The 9,821-nt window shown below is 43.8% G+C and overlaps 1 pseudogene; it reads right to left on the minus strand.

Annotated features, from left to right (window-relative positions):
- Positions 1-7,752: 7,752 nt before the first annotated feature.
- LOC132249719 (U2 spliceosomal RNA) lies at positions 7,753-7,911 on the minus strand (annotated as a pseudogene).
- Positions 7,912-9,821: the final 1,910 nt, after the last annotated feature.

Below are 9,821 nucleotides of genomic sequence, written 5' to 3' on the forward strand. Positions count from 1 at the left end.
TCTAGGCTCCTGGAGCCCTTACTGGGCTCCACACACAGTCTGCGGACTGCTGGGTTACTGGTTCTCTGAGTAATCCTTAAGCTTGCCACGGCAGGACCCAAGGCTAAACCACCAGTGCCACTTAAATGAAAAGAAGCATCTCAGCCTTCTGCCAGACACCACAAACCCTCTCTGGGTTCAACATAAAACAAAAGCCACTTGCCTGTAAAACCCCGTCTTTCTCTGCCCAGGGAATTTACCTTTGTTCTGAGGTCTGCAGAGATGTTTACATAAATCCAAGTCCCTTCAGGAGCCCTGCTGCTTTGCTTTGTGGCTGCCAGGGAGAACTGCCTGACTGGTTCAGGCTCGGGGCTTATATAGCTCCAGCCTGAACCCTCTTTCAGTCAGGTGAGTCTCTCATTGCCCCCTGGAGCCACCTACAAGCACTATCTTATGGCGGAGTTAATTAATTTACTGCATCCTAATACATATCTCCACAGTGGGCATGTCAATATGTGCATTTGATATGGGACCAGTTTATTCCCAAGAAAAAAAGTCCCAGGCAGGTATCTACACATGCAAGGAAGTGAGAACAGATTTGCTGCCAATGGCTGCAAACTGTTCCCTCTTCCTAGGACCCTGCAATGGGCCTCTGACACTATTCAGGGGAGCTCTAGGCTCCCCTGGGTGCTAGCCTAGGGGCTAGCAGGGAGCACCAGGCCAGTCTCCTGGCCAGGACTGGGACATCAGACCCTGTCCCCAGGGGCTGCCTGCTGCTGAGGCAGGGACAATGTCCCCCTGCCCTGGCAACAGGGAGCTCTGATCCCCCTGCTCCGAGATCACAATCAGGGAGTGGGGGCTAGGATATGTTTATTTCCCAGCTCTGACTCCACCATCGCAATCAGGGAGTAGGGGAGCTTGGAGATCATTATCTCCACAGAGCTGGCTCTAGGAAATAAAGATCTCCCAGCACCAGCCCCACAGTCATGGAGATAGCACTGGGAGCCGGTGGCTGGGGACCCTGTTCCTCCACCCAGCTCTGTGACCACAGGGCCAGCACTGGGAGATCCATATCTCCCAGCACCAGCTCTGTGATTGAGGAGCCAGCACTGGGACAAGGAACTCCCAACTCCACCATCATGATCAGGGAGTGCACTCCCTGATCATGATGGTGGAGCGGGTGCTGGGAGATAAGCATATCCTAGCCCCTCCTCCTGGATCATGATCTGTAAGCAGCCAACATGATGCCTGCATCCCCTACAACCAAGTTGCCACCTTTATCACTACCATGTGCTGGGAAGAAGCAGCTGCCTATTATAGGTGCTGCCTACAAGGCAGGGAGCCATGCACTGCTGCCCAGCAGCAGGGGCAGTAGGGTGCAGGAATGGATCCAAAGGGGACTCATGCTGCACAATCCATATGTGTCAGGGTGAACCCTCAGGATCTTCCCTGCCTCATGGGCAGCACTGATTGCATGTGGCCCGCCCAAACCCTCCCTCACCACATAGCAAAGGAGCTGCAGGAGCCCATGGACCACATGCTAGCTGCTTGCATGGGCTGTTAGTTGGGCTGACCTTGCCTAAAGGTTAAAGTACTTGCTTAAATATGCTGAACCTCTTAGCCTGAAATGAGCATTTAACTTGGGTCTCTCACTTCCTACCTCACCTCTCAGAAAAAAGGCCCAACCACCACACCATCAAAAACGTGGATTTGAAACCCTATAGGATAAAGAGTACATTTAATCCAAGTCTCCTATCTCCCCAGCTATTAGCACTCTAAGCTATCATACAAAGCATGAAAACCACTGCCACTACCTTTTAATATGCCTCCTTTCTTTTAATATGTCAGTAGTGATCACAACTGTTTTTGCAGGGAGCCTGATCTTGTCAGGGAGTGCTTCTTGTGTTAAGAAAATGCCTACCAAATCAGGCCCTCTGAAACCCAGTAGATAGAAACTGAGCTGCTCATATTAGGACAGCTCTAGACATCTGCAGAGAGCAAAACTCTAGGTACCTCAGGAAACTTTATTTCAACCAGGAAAGAGCTTAGTTTGTTCAACATCTCAGGTTAACTGAGGAGATAGAGACAGACAGACCTCTCTAGGGTCTGAATTTAGCAAAACTCTGGAATATAACAAAGCTTCATAATATCTATCTTTGTTCAGTACTTTTCACTTCCTATGATGTAAGTAGATATAAGAGAGAGAAAGGAGTAGAAGAAAAGCAGGCTAGGCAGAATATACTGAGGACCATGTTGCAGATTACCTTTAAAATACCAAAAAGGCACTTGAAATGGGAGGATTCTCCTGTTAAAGGGTGTTAACCAGTCATACGTACCCTCTAAACATTTTAAAGATAAGCCACAGGAGGCTTGTCTTGGACAAGTTTTACCCATGCCGCTCTAGGACATTGTTCCCATGGTCAGGAGAGGTAAAATGCATTACTTTAATTCCTCCAGCACCCCAGGATGCACAGCACCCAGCTACCCTACCTCTTCCCAACCTCCAAAACTCAAGTGCTCTCCCCACCCTGCCCCTTCCACGCTGAGAGCAGCTGCCCCGAGTGGCTTAATTGCAGAGGGACTATTGAGCTGGCGGAAACATGCTTTCCTTGACCGCATGGTTTTGCTGACTGGTGGCTCCATGCTCAATTCAATGGAGACCTTGGAGCCAGGGAAGCTAGTTTCCCCTGGCTGCACAGTCTCACTGCCCAGGGGCTTTGTATTCAGTACAGAAATGCTGGGGCTCAATTAAATGAAGGCAATGTAGTTCGGCTGATCTCAGCATGGGACCACTGCATCAGTTTCAGTACAAGCAGAGAGCCCAAGGAAGCATGCTTTTTGGAGCTCTCTGCTCTTGCCAAGCCACAGCAGCTCCATGCTGTGAGTGGAGCCACCAGGGCTTAATCCCCAGTAGCTCTGCTCTCAGCATGGAGCTGTAGCTTGGTGAGGCCATACATCCTCAGGGAAGCATGCCTCCCTGGTCTCTCTGGTCTTACTGAACCTGATGCTGACGCTCCATGCTGAGAGTGGACCCACCAGGGGTTAACTGTTACGTTTATAAACATGATTTAAAAGAGATTTCAAAATCCAGAGATTTCAAATAAGAATCCACAGGGTTAAAAACATTCTACCTTATTGGGGTCTTCTTGAGTTCTTTGCAAGAAAAGAATTGCTCTATTTTTTTCTATAGCATAAAAATTAGTGAAAAATAAAAGCTGGCATTTAATGAGCAGTATTTTCAGTATATCCAGGGGTGCCTTGAGTTTATGGAGGGATGTCTCAAGTAGCACCTTGTCAAGAGTATTTAAATACACTCAGTTCACTAGAGCTAGAGGGGCAGTGACAAACAGCTGCTAGGAAGGCATGGCTGGGTATTGTCCAGACAGACAGCAATCACCTACCAAAGCCACAGAATCACAAAATCATAGAAAATTAGGGTTGGAAAGAAACTTAGGAGGTCATCTAGTCCAACCCCCTGCTTGAAGCAGGACCAGCCCCAACTAGATCATCACAATCAAGAATTTGTCTAGTAGGGTCATCAAAACCTCCAAGGATGGAAATTCTACCACCTCTCTGGGTAACCTGTTCCAATGTTTTATTACCCCTGTGTGAGAAAGTTTTTCCTAACATGTAACCCAAAACTTCCCTCGCTGTAACTTGAAGCCACTGTTCCTTCTTCTGTCATCTACCACCACTGAGAACAGTCTTGCTTTGGCCTCTCTGGAACCACCCTTTAGGTACTTGAAGGCTGCTATTGAATCCCTTTTCAGTCTTCTCTTCTCCAGACAAAATGAGCCCAGTTCCCACAGCCTCTCCTCAAAAGTCATGTGCCTCAGCCCCTTAACCATTTTTGTTGCCCCTGCTGGACTCTCCTCAATTTGTCCACATCCTTTCTGTAGTGGGAAGGCCAAAACTGGACTCAGTACTCCAGATGTGGCATCACCAGTAAGCTCCATGCCTAGCTCTTTTGTGGAACTTGTCGTTCATGTATTTCAAAGCACTTTGCAAAGGAAGCTCAAAATCATCTCTCACTTTGGGAAAAAGGCAGAGAGGCTTCCTAACATGACATAGCAAGCTAGCAGCAGAGCCAAGGCCAGAACTCAGCTCTCCCGACTGACGGGTCAGAGCATGAGCTAGGCAACTGTTTCTTGCCTGCTTGGGACCTGTCACCAGCTAAACAATATCAAGGACGGGATGACGGTATGGAGACCTCTTTCGTTCCCTCCAGGCTGCAGCTGAGGCATGTGGGTGGAGGTTTGCCTTGTTTCTGTCTATGGCATACCTACTGTATGGATATGCATTCTCTAGGGCACCTTTAACCAGCATTAAATCAACCAGAGAAAAAGCCTTCTCCTTGGTGAGTCTCCCTTCTCTCTTCACCTCCCACTGCTCCACCTCTGAGCTAGATGCCATCCTCCTCCACCCCCCCAACTCCCACCTACAAGGAGCTTCTGTTCACACCTCTGCTTGCCAGGCCCCCTGGTGGCACGTCAGAGCCATGTGGGTCTGAGACATCATTACGCCTTATCTCATGACTGCTTTGAATCTGCTCTAACTTTATAACAGCATAATATTCCACAGATTTAAAATGTTTTAAAGGTAAGCTGTAACAGAACCCTGAGTTATGCAAAAAAATGACTCTCATTATTTGCTTCATTTTACCACAACCATGTCTGTGTAGATACAATAGGTTACAACCAATCTGTTACAACAACAACAAAAAAACCCTCTAGTAGAATTTTTTGGACAACAAATAAAAATATAATTTTCTTAAATTTTTTACACCATTGTGAAAATAGATCTTTAAAATTGTATTTTGTAATAACTATTGTGGGGGGAAGATTATGTCAGATGGTAACATGAAGGTGATGGAAGGTTTGTTTTTTTTTTATGACAGATATCAGTGTAGCTGGAAGACTGACTTTGCCAGCATATCAATCTGTTTTGCTAAGTGTTGTTTAATTAATCAATCCTCTTATGCTTTTGCTTCCTTCTGCAGATATTCAACTGATACATTTTAATACTTAAAGAGGACTTTTGAAGAAAAAGAAAAAAGTGAAATAAAGGATAATATTAAAATGATCTGTTATGTCCGTACTCCTATGGTATTTTTCTAAATAAAAATCATTAGCGCTTTAAGTTCACCATTTCTCTTCGTAGCATTAAGGTCACTAAGGATAAGATCATTTATCACTAGACTGCACGACAGAAAGCCAAACCATGAGCCAGACCCAAAAGAACATGTGGCTGTGGGGGGAGGTATACTAACAAAGATATTTCTCAATATTAGAAACCTAGCAAAAGAGGCATCAAATTTGTCAGCAGAACTGCAGATATGACTCTATCAATAATCCATGGCACTTTTGTATTTCCCAGCTGAGGCTATTATACAGCTTTGGATGACAGGCTGCTTCAACTTCATCATATGATCCACTGGGACAGAAACTCATAACTGGCTTTCAACATAGATCCTTCATATAAAGGGTAATAACTGCAGCCAGTCACTGTAGTAAGATTATCAGAGAGCGCAGCAACGAACTGCAAAATATAGGAAGCAGCAGCCTGACATAAAACCGACAATCCCAGAAAGATAACTTCTTTAAATAAATGGGGAGGAGGGGGTGTGGGCATATTGGAAAAATGCCCCATGGAACTTTTCCAAAGAAGGTTTTGCTTATTTTGAGGTATGCATCTGTCTTCAGGTATTAATATTTCTGCAGTGCTTGTATGTGTGGCATGTGCATGTGTTTGCACATGTATTTCTAGCTTCACGCACAATGGCAAAGGGAAAGAAATTAGGAGATAGTTTTACTTAGGTTGAGAAGTACCATACTCACTGCCTAAATTCATCGATCTTAATGGGGTTATATGAAGAGTAAATTGCTACATAAAATCATGGTGGTACAATTAGCCCCTGAATATTTTGTAAATAAGATAGGTCAATTGTTTGAAATTTCCAATCTGCAAAAGTGATTGAGGACACAGTCTTATTATTTCCTAAAACGATTTAGGAACTCAAGTCCCAGTGGAGTTTCTAAGGTGTCTAAGACACTTGGATACTTTTGAAAACTTTACCCAATGTCAGGTAATTTCATCCCTATGATTTGGTCACCTGTAAAATTGGCATAAAACCTCAGGCTGTGTTGGAATTTACAGAGGTAGACCTCTATCCAAGCAGGTCTATTTGGGCACAAGTATCTGAGGAAAATGCAGAGGGGGTACAGTGATTTTTTTAGTCCCCTTCTTTTCCACAGAGTAACTCAATGGCTCTGGTTCTTCACAACCCCAGCTGCCACTGCCCCCAGTTTGGGAGCACAGAGCAGTACAGCCATCCCTACTCCCATACTAACCTTTTAAAAAATCCTAGATCTGCCTATGCAAGATTTCATTATAGGATGAGGACCAGTATCTGTGGCAGTGTTTTGTGCAATCATATGTATCTTCACTGGCCACAAACAGACCCACCTCTGTGAATAGCCTGGAAATGCTGCTGAGCAATATTCCCAAATCACTTCTCAATTCATATCAAAGCTCTGATATTCAACAGCACCGTTGTTACGTCTCAGCTCTGTGTTCTTGGGCAACCCTGGCACAGGCCACAGCCTGTCTGACTCACAAAGGACTCACCCCCTCCCTCCCCTTCTTTACATAAATAAAACTGATTAAGATGCAGTGAGAGACACACCTAAGACCCTCCAGATAAGGGTGACAAGAGTGAAACAACTGCCCTAGGTCTCATTTGCATTCGAGATGGAACCAGATGACCATTCATTTACATGAGAGATGGAGAACAGAAAGTCTGAAGCAGAGACTGCAGTGAATTCTGGGATCAGAGAAGCAGGGGAGCACTGCATGGTGGGGAATCTGTGCTCCAAATGTTAATCATCCCATGTTCACACACACCCAGCTCAGCATTTATCAGACCAGTTCTAATCTGGATTTACTAAGGACTCCCCCCCCCCCCGCCCCCAGACACACACACACCTCTAAGTTTACTAGGCATCTCGGGCCGTACATTCCCTGGTCCCACTATGGGAGGCCTATTTAAACTTGATTGACTAAAGCTCGGTTGCCAGGTTAGGGAATGCTGAGGCAAGAGACCGAGTCAGAGGGGGTATGGGCAACATTTGAACAATGGTTAAGGGTTCATCACAGCGTCCAGCCTGTTGGAGCCCTAATCACAGGTGTTGTCATACTTTTCCCGAGATGACTGGTGGGAGTCCTCTCCACAAAAGGTTATGAGCACCCCAATAATTATCTTAAGTCTGTTAAAAGTCTATAGTAAGATCTGGAAAAGTCATGCTAAGCTGAGGCTTGTGCACAACAAGTAAAAATCCAAAATCCTGATGCTGCAAGCTATCTATTGTTTCTGAAGAAACCGAGAGATATCCCATCAGTATATCTGCTATCCATAGGAATTTCAAGCTGGCTTCCAAGTATTTGGTTACTCCCTAATCTTATGTGTTTCCTGATTATCAATCAGTTTCTTGAGATGTTCCAAACCAGATAACCCCTTGTCAAGAGAAAAGACAATGATTTACACAATTGAGGATGCTTCGAAGCAGCTAAACTGAGGGTATAAAAATCTGTAAAAGGTGTGGGTGCTTGAGAGAGAGAGAGAGAGGGAGAGAGAGAGAGAGAGAGAGAGAGAGAGAGAGAGAGAGAGAAAGAAAGAAAGAAAGAAAGAAAGAAAGAAAGAAAGAAAGAAAGAAAGAAAGAAAGAAAGAAAGAAAGAAAGAAAGAAAGAAAGAAAGAAAGAAAGAAAGAAAGAAAGAAAGAGGCACTGTAATACCAGGCCGATGCGTGGAGTGGATGGAGCAAGCTCTGAGTCCATCTCCCAGTTCCAAAAATCCATTTAATATAAAGTCCTCACATCGAGGACACACCAGATATCAAACTGATAAGAACAGATAAAAAAAGAAAGAAAGAGAAGAAAATCCTGTGCTGACACCATCCCCTGTTGTTCTTGGGACGCTGGAAGAACAGATCATCTCCCTTCAAGGACTGTGCCTGTCAGCTTTGCAGCCCAAGTACCTTGGACTGGTGAGATCCCAGCGCTCTCTCTCTCTCTTTTCACTCTAGGCATAAATTTCTGAACCTGAACTGTATTAGTTAAGCTTGAGCTGTTTCCCCAAATACTTAGTGAAACCAGGGTAGTACTGTAATTGTTTGTGTTTGTTTTTCTTTTGCATGTCTATTACTACTAGTACCATTATATATTTCATATGCTTAGCAATAAATAACTTTTATAGTCAAACTGGTAGTAATTGGGTATATTTTTCCTTCTCTGCTTCTCTTTCCTCCCGTGCTCTGCACCAACACTTCTTTTACCTAAGCTAAAGATCCCTGTGAAGCCCAAAAATACTGTGGGGTCTCCTCATCAAGAGGCCAAAGATTGGGACGTACTGAGTTTGAAACACATAAGGGGATTAGCTTGTACAGGCTGATTGACCCAGTTTGACTCAGACGTGCCCTTATGAACTGAATGCTGGCCCATGAGGGTGTCAGCTGGACACCCAGCCGGATTCAGAGGGATTCTGTTCACCTGTGTGCTTGTGTCTGACTGCATTTTATTGTTGCTCTGATGAACTGATTCTTGGCATATGAGGATGTCAGCCTGTCCATGCTGATCAACCCGGCCGGGTCAGGCGTGTCACATTAATTTGTGTGTGTTTGTGTGTATGACTGATTTAGTGACTGGAGGAACCCAGCCCCGCTGAAACTGAGTCCTGCAAGATAGCTCCATTGGGGGTGAGGGCTTGCAGAAGGGAGAGATACAAGCTCAGTATAGTAACACAAGCAGCACATTGACAGAATTACCAAGACCCTAGAAACTATCCCTAATAAATGAGCACACCCCAAAGTAATGGACAAATCTGGTAATACCGTACATTTACTAAGGCCCCGAGTGTATACCAAAAAAGCACTACCAAGACAAAATATCTTGAAAACAACTCTGGCATGTGGTCAAGGCTGTACAATATCTGGCATACTGCTTGATTTCTGGGTTTTGGAATGAGGTGAGGGAGAGTGAGTGGTCAAGCCCTTCTAGTCCCACCATGGTTTACCTCTAAAATGAAAGTTTGTCAGAAAGTTTGTATGCATACCATATCTAGGGGATAAAAAGGGGGAGCAATTCCTCCAAGCATTCAAAAATACAGAATTGACAACTTAAGGGAAAGTAGGTAAATATTCAAAACATTTATAGTTTAGATAGCTCCTGAAGTGTGCATTCAGTAATGCAAAAGAAAGATCTTAATCTTTTTCCTCCAAAGCCCTGAAGGTAAAACATTATATGGTCACTGAAATCACAAAGATACCATAGACATTTGTTAGACATATTTACAGAAAGCATTTCTGTTCACTGCAAAGATTGCTTTATCTTTGCTTAAAAATTTGACTTGCCCCTTTTGTACAGGATAAAATAAAAAGGAATAAAACTTAGAAATTAAATTAGTATTGTGTTCTGGCTAAGGTGAAGAGGAGTTATGGAGTATTATGAGGACTCCTTGCAATATGTTTTACAACATAATGGTTAATGAAAGGTTATGTGTTTGAAAATATTATTTTGATTTTTAATAGATTATTGATAAGACTTGAATTCTATATTTTAACTCTTTTCCTCCTCTTAAGCAGCTCATTACTTCCTACAATTTTGGGGGGTTTTATCTATTTTTATGTATTAACTGCTGTATTTTAGAAAATCAGATACTATTTCAAAAAATCTTTATGATTTCTCCTTGGCTATGAAATATATCTACGAGTGATATAGGAAATAATTGGCATCTCATTTAATATGTTTCAGCATATATTGATCCAATTTTGCAACTAACAGGAAAAAA

This window comes from Alligator mississippiensis, chromosome 3 (assembly GCF_030867095.1).
Source record: "Alligator mississippiensis isolate rAllMis1 chromosome 3, rAllMis1, whole genome shotgun sequence".
Lineage (NCBI taxonomy): Eukaryota > Metazoa > Chordata > Crocodylia > Alligatoridae > Alligator > Alligator mississippiensis.